Here is a 17,267-nt window from a genome sequence, read left to right on the forward strand (position 1 = left end):
AGCAGGGGGTATAGCTACAGAAAAACAAGCCATGGAGATTTTTGAGAGCAGGAGGAGCCACTGCAATACTCCAACCTGTTTCTATCTGTCATGGGGTGGACAGGGTTGAGCTGACGCACAAGTCGGAAGTCACCCGTGCTTAGGCCACTGCCACCCACCTCCCAGGCAGTGCCCTCCCGTCCCTCCATGGCTGTCTCGGCACACCCAGCCACCAGCCCTGCCTCAAGCCCACCAACCCCTTCCTCTTATATTAACATGTAGGATTTACCCACAAAGCTTTCCCCAACCACTTGCCCTTCCCAGGTCTGCTAATTCCCACCCGCCGCTCAAAATACCCATAGGCCCCACCTACACCAAAGCAATATTACTGCACAGAAACTCCCCTTTCCTCCAAGGAGCAAAGTTTCCCCTTCCCTTCCTCCGAGCCTTTCCTTCCTCAACCAAGACAGCTGCGGGCCTGCACAGACCCTCCCATCTCATTAATTAGGTATCTGAGATAATTATGTCCCCGTAGTTTCCTCCCGCATAATCTACTCCCAACAGTATCTGAATTTTCATGTCTGAATGTCTTGTTTATTCTATAATTTTCTTATCCTTCCTCTCCTAGTGAGAAAGAGTTAAAATGAAAGAAAGTTCCTTCCCAGACTCAGTTCCATTTCTGACCCACTCCCATCCTTTTTAAACATCCCCCCAGGAAGAGGGAGCCCTCAAATCTTTACCTCTTCTGAGCTGAAATTTCTCTTAAGTCTTTTGTGCATCTAGATTTTCCCAAATCCTGCCAGTTTTGCAAACCCATCCATCCCAGAGGAGTGGCCCCAGCCAGTTTCTTGAGGAGACCTGATTCAAATGTCTGACAGATATTTGTAGATCAGAAGAACATAAAAGACTCCTGCAAACACGCTGCAAGGTCCCAGTCTGCGAGTCCCCCCTTGCACAGGGTGCTGTGCATGCCAGGGGCTCCATCAGGTCCCACAGCGGAAAAAGGGATGCCAGAGTTTGCTGCTCCATCCCTTCTACGGAATATCCTCCTCTCTTGTCAAATTAACTGGGCCTGCAAATTTTCTTGTCCTGACATTGTCTCTTAACAAGCTTCAAGTTTTAATGAAGACAGGAATTTTCTCAGTCATTATTTTCCCTTCCTGTTTGTTCAGGGTTTTCCCCCTACAGCTCCCTGTTAAGCTAAATCCAGGCATTCACGAAGTAAACAACCCTCTAACCAGGTCAATGCACATTATTCATCAATTATTCCAGAGCTCTGCTGCAGTCAGACTGATTCACTTCTCCTCCCATTTTTCGTCTCCCTGCTCCCCTTGTCAAGCAAGGCAAGAATAGCTCACATGCTGCTGGTTGCCCATTGGCAACTCCTTGGGTGCCCGCAGTAAGACCTGCGTAGCTCTGCGTAACTCAGCTCCCATTCCTGCCCTCCTTCCAGTGCCCCTTAGCAATCCCACTTGGGACGCCAAGCTGCTTCATCCCCAGTGGACCCACCAGGTTGGACCACCGACTGTTTACTGCCTACCCCAGTGGCTGCCTGCTGGTACTTAGAACATCCTTCTGCCATTGCGCTTTGCACATGAGATCACTTTCCGATTTCTTGTTAATCATTCATCACTGATATTGTAATTTCTTAGACCACTGACAACCCAAGGAGACCCAACATCTGGTACAGGCAGTGAAAGGATGAAAAGAAAATCGAAGTACTCATTTGAAAACCACAGTAGCAGGGAGGGAAAGGCTGGAGGAGTAAAGGTTGAAGGCCAGAGCAGATCTGGCTTGTGCTTGACTTTGAGGGGAAAAACCGGACAGAATATTTCCATGCCAACGTGGGACTTCCCTGTTCAATGCAAACTCCAGCTGTGAATTTACTTGTCTGACACATCCCAAAGGAGCTCCCGGAGAGCTGAGCAAGATCTGTCCCACGCTGTGCGCTTCCTCGCATACTCATCGGAGGAGAACAAGCCACCTTTGCCAAAGCCTTTTCTAAGAACACAGTGGTCTTTTGGGTACGGAAGTGAACTGAAATGTGCAAACCAGAGGATGCTCGCTACCAGTTTTATGAATTTTCCTTCTCAACCCTTCAGCTTGAAGTTCCAGCAGGTCAAGATGTGACCTTCATCTTGAAGGTCACAAAACTGGGTCAGATGCTGAGTCCCAGTGATATCCTTAAACAACTGAGCGTTTACCTGGTTTTGTATTTTACTTAGTAAAGAAAATTCCTTGACTTTTTCCTCAGTGCCCGATTTCAGCTTATCAAGGGAGAGCTAAGTTTGCACACTAAATTTTGAATTCAGCATGGAGCCACCAATAATACCTGGACATATTCACGGTCCAAATCACTTGCCACATCCCCCCCCTCTCCATCAGCATGAAAGATAACATGAGAGAAAGCAAAAAATTGTTGGGGTAGAAATGAAAAAGAAAATAAATGGAAAAGAGTAAGAAAATATTAATAGCCATCAAATCCATCACGACTCAAGTTCACATCTTCAAGTTCATAAGCACTTAGACTGAAAAGGGGAGATGTTCCGAAAAGATTTTGTGTTTAGTGTGACAGACCCGGGGGTTCTGGAGGTGCGGCTACAGGAAAGGAGCAATAAAGGACAGAATGATATAGAAGACCAAAAGATGAGTCCAGGGGCAATTTTGGAACACACATTACTAGGATTAGGCCAGAGGATAAGGGACAAAAGCCGACAGAGCCCTGTTTAAAAACACCTGAGGATGGCAAGTTCAGATATAAACCTCACTTGAGCCTTGTTACCCCCGATCCCAAAACAGCTTTTCCTTATACATCCTCCTCTTCTTTTACTGCACTGCTTACAAGTTTTCATCTTCTCCTGTGACAATCACAGCGTAACAACCAGATCCGACTCGATGTTGTCCATCTTTCTCTGACATTTGCAAGATCACTGGAAGCTTCCTCTGCAACTTGGCATTTTGGCAGCTTCAGAAGGGGACATGCTCCTGCTGGAGCTGCAGCCTGTTGGCCCCATCCCTCTCTCTTTGCCTCACGCTCCTTTCTGACGGCTCCCGTTGAGGCGCCCATCTTAAAGAAGCTCAGCCTGACTTAGAAATCACACCTACCTGATTTTCTGCCAGTAAACATAAGCTGTCAGCCCATGTTCTCCTCTTGTACAGATTGTGTTTCCACTCATGCAAAACACTGGGCTTTGTGCTCCAGAGCGGTGCTAAACATCCTCCTCCTGCTTTAATTTCTTGGCCTCTCCATGCTAAAGAGGAAGGTGCCGCCGAGCATATATTTTGCTTTCATCCCCAAGGTGTGTGCGCAGATTCTGTTTGATGGGAGCCCTGCCCTCCTGTCCAGTGCAAGCACCAGGGCTCAGTCTCCTCTGAAATCCTCCTTCCTAACTCGCTGCAAGAATGGTTGATTAAAAATCAAATGAAGATTCTCTGTAGGGTTACGCTCTGGCACGTTGCCTAAAATCCGTAATGCTTTCTTTCCTGCAGGCTTTTCTTCTTCCCTGACACTTCATATCAGTAGCAGGGACTTCTCCTGGCTTGTTATTTCAGATGGGCTGGGACTGGAACATCTATCCTGCCAGGCGCCCTTGAGTACTCAATAAATTAAATAGCAGATATACCTTCATGTAGTCTGAACACGAGGGAACCACACTCATTTTCTATTTTTTCTTGAAGTATTGCCTTCGTGCACTTGTAGAAATGATATCGCAGCATCAAATGACTATATTAGAAGTGCTGTGATTACTTCATTGGGAGCGACTGCAGAGCCAGCCTCAAATAAAGACTTGTCATTTTGGCGCACTTAGATTGATAACGCACCAAGCGCTAACATGGGCACCGCGTCCCCACAGCATGGCGTTTTACCAGTTTTGCTAAATGCCAGATGACAAGGGCTGAGCAAATAAAGAGCTCAGACTGCTTTAGAGAACTGCAATTAAATTTATATACAACTTTAAATTCAAAGCCTTGTGCAGACCCTACCTATGTTCCCACCAATTGTTTGTTCTTCCTTGATGGTTTGATGGCCAGGTTCCACAAGCATCATAACCAAGGCGCAAGAGCACATCAAAACGCTGCCCATCTGCATTGCATTAGTGAACAAGGAGGATTTTGAAGCCACACTGCCGCCTTCTTTCCTTTCACAGACTTTCCAACAACCCTGACCAAGAGATGCTGACACAGCACCAAGCCATCTCGGGGCACAGTTCTTGGGCTTCTCTAACTCTAAGTGACTATCAGCACTTGCTCCTCAAAAACCTTTCACTCCCAGAGGCTCAGAAAGTCTTTCCCTGCCTCTTTGGAAGACTACTTTGGGGATCTGTGGGCCCTTATATCCTAGTGCTATGGAAGTATCTGGACTAACCCCCAAATAGTGTCAGCAGAAGTTGGCTACCTACCTATCTGCATGGACATGGCACCAACATTTTTACTGCCATCAGTGCAGAAAACAAGACTGGTCCATGGAAGAAACCCTTAAGGGTATCACAGCAAACCCTTAAAATCAGTGGTTTTACCCCAGAGCTTCTGTGATGTGAAGGATGAAATGGACTGGCTTTGACTTGCAAAGACTCGCTGAAATTAAAACAAAAACATCCCTAGCAACTAGATATCATAGAATCATAGAATCTTCATGGTTGGAAAGGACTTTTGAGATCATCGAGTCCAACCATACACGCACAAAAAAAAAAAAAAACAACAAAAAAAACCCCACAACAACCTACAATCTCTGCCCTTCAGAGCATGCCCTGAAGCGCCACATCTAGACGTTTCTTCAATACCTCTAGGGATGGTGACTCAACCACCCCCCTGGGCAGGCTGTTCCAGTGCCTGAACACTCTTCAGTAAAGTAATTCTTCCCAATATCTAATCTAAACCTCCCCTGCCACAACTCCAGACCATTTCCTCTGGTCCTGTCATTATTCACCTGGGAGAAGACGCCAACACCCACCTCTCTCCAACCTCCATAGGAACACTAAAGATGCCATAAATGTCTCCACAAACAGAAGACCAAAAAAGATATCCAGTAAATTAACAGTGTGGGAGGGATCTTAATCAGGCACTGGGAAGTTGAAGTCCCTTCCCCACTCAGCAATCTCCGTTGGTTCTCACCCTCGTTGCCTGCTCAAGGCTTGTCCATCCCCACTGCACTGAGTCTGGCTGCTCTCACAACTCCCACAAGCAAAGAGGAGTGGGAGGGGGAGGCAAAAATATGCTAGGAAGCCACCCAAATCCTTCCAGGACAGACAGCATTGCCCAGCACACCACCTCCCCTGGACTGCCGTGTTTTAGGATAGGAATTATTTGTGCTGCACCCAGCCCGGGGCCACACATGCATCAGTTCTGAGCTCAAGGCACAGCCAACATGCAAATCCATAGCCAAGTGCAAGAGAAAGGCACACTTAATTAGCCCCCAAAACCACTGCTCTTTCCATTTTTTCCCTCTGCATTTTAACGCATGTTGATGCACTGATAAATTGGAAGCGTTAACCCCAGGTCAAAAACCCCTCAGGTTTTGGGAAAATAATAAATAAGCAAATATGTGAACCGAATAAGCAGCTGCCTGCAGGTAAGGATGCACTACAGGCACATGGGTGGCTGCCAGTATTTACTTTGGAAACAACAGTTCACATTTTCTCTCAGAAACCCTTGGTAACCTCACAATAATCAAATCTTTAAAAAAAAAAAAAGAAGGAAAAAAGAGAAAAAGAAAGAGGCAGCAGCAAATTTCTCACATACGCCTCTCTGTTATAGCAGAGAACCTGAACAACCAGTCGCAGACTTGCAAAAATTGGCATTTCCATTCAGAATCATCAGTCACCATCACAACCTGTAATCAGGAGGGATTTGGAAGAGATTTCCTGGACCAGATATTCTATTTAAAAGCATGTTCATACCCTCTGGATTCATGATTGCAGAGAATAACAAGCGAACCAGTAATTGCCGGCCATTTGTTTTAACGTCTTGCCTATCATATATTTATCTCCTTTCTTTTTGCCCTCCTTGGGAAAAGTGCTTACACATTAATTTTTTTAAGGATTTAACGAGGCTTCTTTTGTTGCACCATCCATCACAGATGGTTATTAAAAGGGACTGGAAATCTCAGAGGGATGAGAACAAAACAAAGGAGCTCACCCCGGGAAGCATTGCATGAAAGTCCTTCTCTAGCAGCAAACCCCAACCAAAGCCCGAGAGCTTGGGGCAAGTGGAGATCCACAGGCAGCAAACCAAGCTGCTAACATCATGTTTTACCCGATGCTGAGCAGGATAAACAGCCCGTATTTGCTCTCGGTGAAGCCTCCCTGATGTTTCAGTCACTTGGCAGAATTACAAGCCATTCACGAGACATTACTGTACGTTTTTAACATACCTTGATACATCAGTGCAGTTCAAGGGGCTGGAAGAGTGTCTACACACAGCCATGGCAAGCAGGGGTCAGGGAAGCTTCAGGCTGAGATGTCTGCTGCCAACCCTAAGGAAAATAATGGAAAAGTTGTCATGAGAGCTAACAAATAAAAAAAAAAAACCTAGAAAGTGATTTCCATTACTACATCATAACCTGAAGATAATTAAGTGTGCACTGAGAGAGCACGGCAGGACTCGCACGCCAGCACAACAGGAGCAGGTGAAGTTCTGGCTGTGGGGTCCAACACCACCAAGCTTGAACCTCGCTTCACTCAACCGCCTCATTAAAGCTGTTGGTCTGCTCAAAAACTCCACCTCTGAGCAGGGAAATTTTTCCTATGAACTTTCCCCACCCCCCAGGAAAAAAAAGAAAAAAAAGAAAAAAAGAAAAAAAAAAGGCATCTCTTCATGAAGTTTCAGTTTCAACAAATCAGCGTTTTCTGACAGTTTGACAGAGCTGTGACGGCCAGTGGTTTTTTATCTGCCAAATCCCCGTGGAAAGCTTTAGGCTAACAAGTATGTTACCGCAGCTCTGCGCACATGGAGGGCACATATTTCTTGAGACGTTTTCCTCTAAAAAATGCTGTTCCTTTCATTTGCCCGGAACTATTACAAACCCTGGCTTATTCAGCTGCAAAGACAAGAGGCTGTATCCGTAATTGCTTTTTGCAGAGCAGAAAATGACGTAGCCAAACATGGTGCATCGGACGGTTTCCAGTCGCAATAGCAAAAATAAAGGTTTATAATCCAGGGAAGTATAACAATGGCTGTGTCTACATTGCTAAAGGCATCTGCCCTTGGAAGCGATCCCTGGTGCCACGCAAAATGTTGTAGAGCTTTCCATCAGAGCAGCTCAGAGCTGGCCTTCTCTGGAGCAATGCACAGCTCTGTATCCCATGCAGCACCCCCAGGGTGCATGAAATTACAACGCTTTTGCAATTATTTTATTGTAAAAGCGAGGGCTGTATTGCAGGGCACCACAATGGGGTTTTAAAAGAGACATGGTTGCATGGCGGGGAGCCCTACAGTAGTCCAAGCGTGCTGGGCTGGTGTCAGAGGACCGCGGGGACAAGGTGGAGCTTGGCGCTCGTGCTGCCTTGGTGCTCCGAGCGCCCAGGATAACACCTGGGTTGAATCACACCTCAAAAAACCACCCCAGCAGTGAAGCAGTGTGTGTGCCCAGAGGATGGTCAAGGCATAGGGATTCCAAGAGCAAATTTGGGAGATAAGGTATAAGCAGCGTCGCTACCTGAGATTAGAGCTACAAGGTTTTTAGTGGATGAAACCAACAAAACCAAACGTGGCTTCATGCCCCAACCTCACCCCCGTGCAGAGACACAGGGCCCAGCATCAGCCCCATGAGCTGCCACCATTTGTATCAATGAGGCAATACTCTTTTTGGTTTTTACATCATTTTAGGAGAACCTCAGCTGCCTGCAAGGTCCCCCAACTCAAAGATGTATTGTCATGATCCCTTGGTGGAGTCCTGACCAAATCAAAAAACCCACACGTCGTATACTCTCCATGGATTTCACCAGGAAGCTTTTGCTACCTCTATTAATGAAGTTGTCTAGGTAAAACCTCTACAGTTTGCACATTCCTTCTTAAACAGTGAATTAATCATTCAGAGGTCTCCATGCAGATTTTTTTTTTTGTTTGCCAACAAGAGGATTTATAGGAAAGTGAATTGAGGGCATGCTCCCCGATGAGGTATTGATGCTATAAGGGCATTAGGATATAGTATCAGTAGGCTCTAATTCTATTTTAATTACTCAAAGGTTATCATTATTGAAGTCAAAGGAGTCACATGCATGGAAAACCAGTAAAAGGGAGAAGACTTCAACACAGGAGGCAATAGCGTGACAGTGATAACGCAGCATTTTTGTCAAGAAGACATTTTGGTTTTTTAACACTATGGAGCATTTAATGATTAAAAGGCAGCTTTTTGCTTACAGTATCAAGAGAAGATGTTTATTTTCAGTGAGCAGCTGCTGCTTTTTCATAAAGTGACTCTCCAGCAGAAATAATACAGCAGACTGGTATTGCCGGGAACTGCCTAATGTCCGTAAAGTTTGTGGACTGGCAACCACAGCCCTATTCTGCTAGCATCTGAATCGCCAATAAACCAAATTGCCCATCTCCAGTTTTATGAGAACCGCAAGTTAAGCCAGGCTGGAAAAGGAGATCTAGGAAAAAAAAGAAAATGGCTTGCACAGATTGTTTCACTTTAATGAAAGGTTCATCTGCAGATGTCATCTTTCTCCCCATCCATCAAGAGTTCTTCCTCCCCTGTATCTTCTCATGCTCTACTTTAATGTCTTTGACCCCACGATTTCTTTCCCCAAAAGCAAAATATATGGCCCACTCAGAAATAAATGCAAAGAACGCCATATAACGATGCCTGCAGTAAGCAGAGGCCATAGCTAACAGCACGTATCTTCTTCTGGTATAAACTAGCATTTTAATGCCTTCTGCTGTACTGTACCAGTCCCTGTGGAGTTAACTGGCCAAAGGTACTTGAATTTCTACTATTAGTTTACACCTGACCAGCTCCACGACCCAGAGATGTTTATTGGCGGTGAGCAGGTTAACGGACAAGCTCGAGGGACAGGAGTTCCAGATCCTTTACGAAAACCTGTTTGGTTGCACCTGATAAAGGCAGAGACAGATCTGCCCCCTGTTTTCCACAAATGCAAGATGTGGCTTGATACAGACAAATAAAACTGCCGGTGTCTAAATTTCAGTTACCAAAAGACAAAGAACACTGAAACACAGCACGCTAGGACTCAAGAGAAAATAATAGAAATAGAGGGACTAGAGTAGGTGTCTGTGAATAACACTCCTCACTGTACTGAAGACTTCCAAGATTTCCTTCCTAAAATGGCAGGGTAATGAGCCTTCAAATATTACCTATTCCCCAGCAGTGCGGGCTCTAACCTCTAATCCTACAATTACACTATTCCTAAAGTCATATTGACTCACCCTTTTTTTTTTTTTTCATGCAGCTCTGCAGGTTTCTTTGCTGCAGATGGTGAACAGAAACCTCTGCCAGCACAGCCTCATAGCACCAAGCCTTCTAGCAACAGAGGTGGGGAGCGGGAGTAACCCCAAGGTGGTGGTACCAACCCTGAAGCACCCTCAACACAGAAAGTCAGTGGGGGATCTCAGTTGTCTTCCAAGTGCTCCGGCAGGTCTTTTGTTGGGCTAACAGAGCAGCTCTCTGGACCTGCTCACGTTGGTTCTCAGGAGGTCCTGGAGCAATAAGGAGATGACCAGGGGGAAGGCTGCCGTTAGGTTGACACTCAGAAGCAGTCACAGGACTTCCATGGGGAGCTTAGGCAGTTTCCCGTATGTCTACCTCAGTGGGCAGGTGTACAGCTTCATGTCACCTGGTTTGCCTGGTAATGAGGAATGGAGGTACCGTCACTGCTCTTCAGCACAGGGTCATGCAAATATGAACAAAGAACACGGCTCCTACCATCAGGAGCCAGGATGACGTTGTAAAAAAACAACTAGTACCCACCTTGAGGCTCAAGTCTTCTCAGCCCACTAGTCATGACCTCCCAGGATGACACTGGGTCTAGGAGGAGAGTGCTGGTGAAGGATATAGAGGGCAGGAAGAGAGAGACCAACTACCCCTGCAGCAGGCACAGCTGGAACTCTTACAGCTGGAACACCAGGAAGATACTGAAAAAGCAGAGAGGTCAGAGGAGAGTCACAAGGATGACTCTAGGAAAATTAGGAAAACTTGCTTTGGAGAGAGCAGCCAAAGGCCTCTTAACTAAGGGAAGATTGAGGACATAAGATGTGATGAAGATAGGGTTGATTTTATTGCAGTTAGTACAGAGAGAGGTCATTAAGCCTGTCATCTGCAGTGTTCAGATTAAAAGATATCTGGGTCTGTATTCTGTGAATCCAAAAGCGATGAAACTCCATCAGAATTATAGGAAAATAATTACCTTCTCCAAACTCCTTGCCACCTGTGAAATACTTTGTTATTGGCAATTGGCTTTACCTGAGAGTAAAAATCTCCCAAACTCCACCGTAGACCTGTGGTTCTACCTCAGGCAAAGCAAGCATGTTTCCGTTGGCTGTACGTCATCCTCTGCTTCATGATCACCATCACAGGCAAGAGCATCCGTCACGCTGAACGTTCCCGCAAAATGAGCTTATTGAACAACGTGGGGTAATGTGACACAGAATAGAAGACTTCAGCTTTTTCCCTCAGACTAATTTTTCTAAGGTGTTTTATATAACTTGTTATCAAGTGTAAGGAAGCAAAAATTCCCCTCTATTTCTTCTCAATTTTAGTAAAATTTCATCGGAGTCGGAAGGTTTCTCTAACAGCTTTGAATCTAGGGAAACAATATTTTCCAAGAAAACGGTTCTAACAAAGAGCCCATCAGATTCTTAATAACATCTTGTCATGGTTTTCGCTGTGTGCTGAGAGCACATTCAGTGAAACACAGAAGCGCAGAGGCAGGCAGGCAGGCAGCTTCTGGGGCTTGGAAACTACAGCACAGGCTTCCAAACGTGTCGGTGAAAGCAAAAGATGTTAACTTGCATTACGCCTCTGTCTCCTTGAAGGCAGTTCAAGAGAATGTAAAGCCCTCTTTGAGAGTGGGTCTATTTCCTAAGGCCGGAGCACAGACAGGGAGCAACTTGTCAGCTTCTGTATTTCGATGTTTCATGGATCAAATCTGTTTCCAGCGTCTCCCGCACCAAGAAATCACACCACGGCTACACTCCGTACTTTTGCCGCCCAGTGCTGGTCCAACAGGTCAGCTCAAAATAACCCCCCATACTAAAGGAGAAGTTATTGTATTTCCCCTTTTCTCATGGATTTCGTGTGTCCCTCAGCCTGTCTGGGGAAGGGAGATTTAGATCTTAGGTCTGACCCAACACAAGTATAGCTTCTTTAATAAATTGCATGCTTTTACTGGCACAAACGACCACCAAGTCCTCTAACAAAATCCTGTATATTGTATTTTATCCAGTTGCCGTTACATAGAGCCCAGCAGATTATACATGACTGAAGAATAATTACATTCTAGAAAAAGTATACTTTAAAAACAGATTTTTCACTAGTGTTAGGAAGACATCAATAGAAGCCAACTCTAGCGTTTAACCACATTTGTCTAAAAAAAAATTTAGGTCTAATTCATGTTTGAATTTTTATTGCTTCAGCTCCCAACCATTAGTTCTTTCTCCCCCTTTTCACATTATTTAGATGACTTTAGGAGCTGATATATCCTCACCAGGAAGTCACTTAGACAGATCAAGTCACCTTAATCTCCTTTTTTGATGGACTACACGGATTGTGTTCCTGAGGTCTCGTACTATAACGCGTTTTCCACAGCCCCAAGGCCATTCTGTGGATCTTTTCGCCCTTTTCTGCCACTTTTTCAAAGATCATTCAAAAAAATTGAGTCATCGCAACTAAATACTGTATCATAATATCAGTCAAGCCAATGTCTTTTTTGAAGGATGAATTTCCACATGAGGGGACTGCTCAGGCAGGACAAGCCCGACTTTACAGAATGATGTTTGTGCGGGACTTAATTCCTGCAGAATCACACAAACTCAGGCCAAAGGGTAAAAGAAAAAAAATAAAATCCAGTCTGATCTTCCCCGTGAGGAATTTGAGGAATTGCCCAATACACAATCCCGATTTTCAAAACCTACAAAAACACCAGAGCGGCAAGTGTTTTGCCAGCAATATGCCAAAATTAGACTGTCCCTCAAAAGAAGTTACGAGCCTTGGCAAAAACCACCTACAAACCAAAAGTTTTGAATAGTGCTACTTAAAATGAAGGAGGCTTTATTACAACGAATCAACATGATGACTTTGTAAAAAATAAGAAACAGCTTTCAAAGTTGACATCTAACAAAGCAGGTTTGTGATTTTGACAAGTGATACTACCAATGTTGGGACGGCTTTTTTTCATGCCCCGGAAGTATTAGTGATTATACCTGATTTCCTTTTGGGCCTGCTCCTCCCCGGACAACATTTCAAATGGGACTATTTGTGGTTTTAAATCAATTAAAAAACTGCATATGTTCAGTAGTTCAATCTTCTATATGCAATCACGTGTTTATCACCCAACATATATTTTTCTAAAAGAGTGATGAAGAGGGAGCAAGCCTACAGTTTATTATTTGGATGTAAAGATTAATTTCAGAAAAAATATGAGGCCTATAATGGCACTGAGACTTTCTTGAAGTAGCATCCAAATTAAAAGCAAGTGGTTCCTGGTATGGAAATCAGAGTTAAATCCCCAAATTCCCTTTATGCTTACTGGGGAGGGCCAGGTGCCTAAATACCAAATGCACGGCTCTGCAACCGAGAGGGGATTTTCAGCAGGGAGAGGCTTATGTCAACCAAGAAAGAAAAAACCTAGAGGAAACTGTCTTTCACTTGGCCTTAAATAGCTAATACTGGACTACATTTAGACAGCTCTTCCAAATAAAGATTCAGCACAAAAATCCCTTGCATTTAGGCATCTAAATCATCATATTTAGGTGCAGACAAATGGCTCAGGTTTCTGGAAACAGTAACTTACAATGAAAGGAGATTAGAGAAAGGGAAAAAAGGAAGTTTCTTTTCAAATTAAGGGGCCTTCTGGCTTCAATATCTAAGCCTTGGACTACATCTGTCAAAGGCTTCAGAAATTCAGTGTTTCTTCAGATTACATGGAGTTGGATTCAATGGACTTTGATTTTTACCTACTGAGAAGTCTCAATTTGCAAATTGTCCTTAATTAGGAAAGCATCGCAATTCTGGAAGACCGGATGAAGATCCGCAAAGGCAGTTGGACCACTGGCAATTGATTTCTGTAATGGAAGTTTGAGGGTGCACAAGAAGCACCTGAAGTCCGCTGAAAACCCAAGTCCCAGGTTTTGGGTAATGAGTAAACCTTGATGCTGGCACCCCCCATCGTGAGACATGATTTGATCCCCAAAATGCCAACCTTCATTATAAGCACGTGTTCCTGCACCGAGACAAATATACACATACCCGCATATGCCAGATTGCAGCATGGAAGTTAAGATCAAAACTACCAGCAACCAAAAAATGTCTATTTGAAATGGAAATATCTTTGAGCCTCAGCTCCAGTACTGGCTCAAATGTAATAAGAGCTTTCCAAAGTAAGCTTTGATTATTTCTGTAAAAAGAAAAATACACAGCAGATTTGTTTACACTACTTGAGACAGACCATTTCTTTTTTAGAAATGGAAACTAATGCATCTGTTGAACGCAGATACAAAAACATTTGCAGTATCTCTAAGCTCTAACTCCTCCATTTAGCTATGCAAATAGGCATTTGAGTGTGCGTGTCTTGCACACACAAAGGTGTTTACATATATACTTTCTGCTTAAGTAAATTCAGTGTTCAGATTAATATATATTCTCAGTGGGCATGGAAGTATTCACTTGAAAGATCAAACTTACATGAGTCAAGAATACCAATGCTTTCATCTTTTCAAATATAACTAGTTGTAGATGTGGGGGAATAATGCATAATAGATGTTTTATTAAACATCCAGATTCTAGCTATGCCTAGATCCACCTCTGAACCAGTTCTGAGCACCCCAGCACTTTTGTTGCAACTTCTGCTGATAGTCACCTGCTAGGAATTGTTGCTAAATTAATAAAAAAAGATTTCTGCAAAATGCCCAATATTAATTGAAGCACTCAGTATCTCATTAATTCGGAGAGTATAATGGGTTTTTGATGAGGCAGTTCGTTATGCATCTATTCCTCAGTGTTCTCACCTGATTGCAGTTAGCACCTCATCAGGTGTTGCAGCCATACCTGCAGAGTAGGAACTGTTGGTTCATCCTCATTCCAGGAAAAATACATTAAAGTAACCCTGGAGCACCATGCTGTTCATTGGGGAATGATTCAGTTCCTACAACAAAACGTGGCTGCCCCATCCCTGGAGGTGTTCAAGGCCAGGCTGGATGGGGCTTTGAGCAACCTGGTCTGGTGGAACTAGAAGAGCTTTAAGGTCCCTTCCAACCCAAACCATTCTATGATTTTTTTGAAAACATGGACCTTTTGTACATGCAATAACCACAAGGCACTGAATTTGAAAACATTCTGGTCATTATGATAAAGGGTATCTTTGATACTTCTTGAACTGGGTCTAATGTACAACCCTGGATACAATGGGAACGCTTCCAACAATGGTATCATTGCAATCCAGATCTCTGCAGCCCAATTTAACAGCTTATACTTTACCTTTACGGCTAGTTTCCAATGTCCCTAGCATTTTTGGTGTCCACTTGGGCCACAAGCATTTATAATTTTCATCACTGTGAACCAGAACTACCTCCCTTCCCCAAAGGTCTTCTGTACCAAGCTGAAAAGCCACTGGTTTTATAAATCCAGTTATCCAATGCTTGATAACAAGATCTCCTAGCACTCCATTCCTGCCTGTTATTGATTTGGGATCCCCAAACCAGGGACCTGTATGCCAAGGGATACGTGGCCATCATCTATTTTCTGTCTTAAGATGTTTCTCCTTTTCAGCAAGGTGTGGATAACCTGGAGATGGAGCTTGACTATAACATTTTCCACCATAGCTCCTGCAGCCTGGATGCCATGGGGCTAAGGGGCAGGATTGTCTCTGAAAACCATCACCTCCCTGTGTACATGAGTAAAAAAATACCAGTCACTTATAAGGCAGGTAATCATACACAAAGTCACACTGGTGGACTTCACCTTCCTTTTGGGCTTCCACCTGAAGGTATGGGAGTGGGTTTTTTTCTTATCTTATGCCTAGGGTTCCATCTTTATCAGGTCTTCTTCCATCAGCGTGCCTAGTTATGTGAACACCTCTCAAAGCAACCGTTGTGATGCTGAATTTACACAAGACGGCTATCCAGTGATTGACACAACCTGTTCCAAGGCTAATATTGCATAGACCTTTAAACATCATGGTCCTGGGCTACCAGAGAAGAGCCATTTGCTTTGGAGATCTCCGCCATGAGAAGTTTCTGAATCCCTTTGGAAGTAACCAACCATATAATGATAATACAATTCTCCAGCTGTTAGACATGAGCCATAATACTTTTTCCCAATATTCATCTGACTTGTCTACCATATGTTACATTTTAGTGCAAACAACCTCATACTATTTTCACCACAGTTTAAACACTCTTAAGTGATTTTGGTAGGAGAGTGAAGCATGTTGAACAGAAAGCCGTGAGAATAATTGATTTCTTTGGTTTGTTAGTCAAACCAATGACACTCACTGAGGAGCAGGGAGAAATTTACTCCAGGTTAAATAAAACATTTTGTTTTGATAGTTAATAAAAGCAGAAGAAATTCAGCAGGAGGAATTGCCTGGGCTAATAGTGCCACCTCAGTTCAAATCCCTTTTCTACTTGATCAGTTGAGAAGACATTTGAGCCAAACTCTCTCCCCACTTTCCTCTGAGATTGTTCTCAAAGGACAACCCTGAAAACATTCTCAACTATTTCTTAATCCCTCCTCTGATGACTTTTGTTTCACATTGTCTGGAGCCACGACCTGCGTTACCCTGTCCCAGGTGATTGCCTTCACACAAACTAGAAACTACTCATCCTCCTTCACAGCCTCAGTAAACAGTTGTTCCGCTTCACATAACTGAGCAAAAGAGACCATCTTCCAACAGGGAACGTGTAGGGTTTACTCATACAGAAAGGACAGCCTGCCCCAGATACAGATCTGAAACATCACCTTGTGCATCCTGGGAGAATAACCAGAGCACTAGAGCACAGCAGGGAAAGAAGCCATACCCATTTGTGTGGGACTCATAACTAAATTCACAGAGACTACGTTTCCTACAAGTCTCCATATGTACAGCTCAACACATTGGCTCCAGCTAACCCAGACGGAAAACACTGACAGAAAGACTTAGTTATGACAGAGCAGCTGAACATGAATAAAACCTACCCATGAATCTCGCCTAGCATTTGTGGGAGGATTTTCCAGCTAAAGCTCCAAGTTATGTCTGCAGTAGTAAATAAAGCTGGCTAAGTGCTGCTCCCTGGCCAGCAGCTACATGGGAAAGCACAACTCACAGCTATGTACTTACACTTTTTCATCTCATTAAAAAAAACCAACAAAAACCAGAATGGCCAACTCCAAACTGCCCAGGAACCAGCCTTTCGCACACTCTGCCCTGAGCCATCCAGCCCTGCCTGCCTGGCACAAAGCTGGGCAAGGGACACACCAGCATCTACACAACACACAACTGCAGAGAAGGACCTGCCATGACCTAAAGGGTTACCCAGTCTGCAGGCGTGTGAAGATCATCGGCCATGGGGTCACAGAATTCCTTAATACACAAGGACAGAAGCTTCTATCCTCTACATTTCTCTACATTATTCCAGATTACGACAAATATCACAAAGAAAAAATCACCATTAGCAAATATACCTATGATTAATAAAGTAAATATAGAGACCGAGCTATTACAAATTACTATCAGCAATTAGTAATATAGTACCAATCAGTAGTATGGTAGCAGTTAACGTTAGTATCAACCAATCACATAGCGACAACCAGTAACTGCTCCAGAGAGTGCATGTCCAGCACAATGTTTGATCCAACAGGAGAAGCGGGTGCCCCAGGACAAACAGAAGACCAAAGAACAGCTGGGCATGATGAGACCTGGAGCTCGTTTCCCAGTTCAGTCCAGAAGAAACACAACTAGACTCCATTGACTTTAAGAAAAAATAGAAGGAGGTATAGAAAGAAGCACCACACACATCAGAACATCCTTGCTCTCAAGTATCTTAGATTTGAAGTTCTGAGCATCCTTGCGCCAGCAAGGGAGTACGCCAAATTTAAAGATAAGACTTGACGTGCCTGTGTTTTCTCTACTCAACCT

This window comes from Rissa tridactyla, chromosome 4 (genome assembly GCF_028500815.1).
Source record: "Rissa tridactyla isolate bRisTri1 chromosome 4, bRisTri1.patW.cur.20221130, whole genome shotgun sequence".
Classification (NCBI taxonomy): Eukaryota; Metazoa; Chordata; class Aves; order Charadriiformes; family Laridae; genus Rissa; species Rissa tridactyla.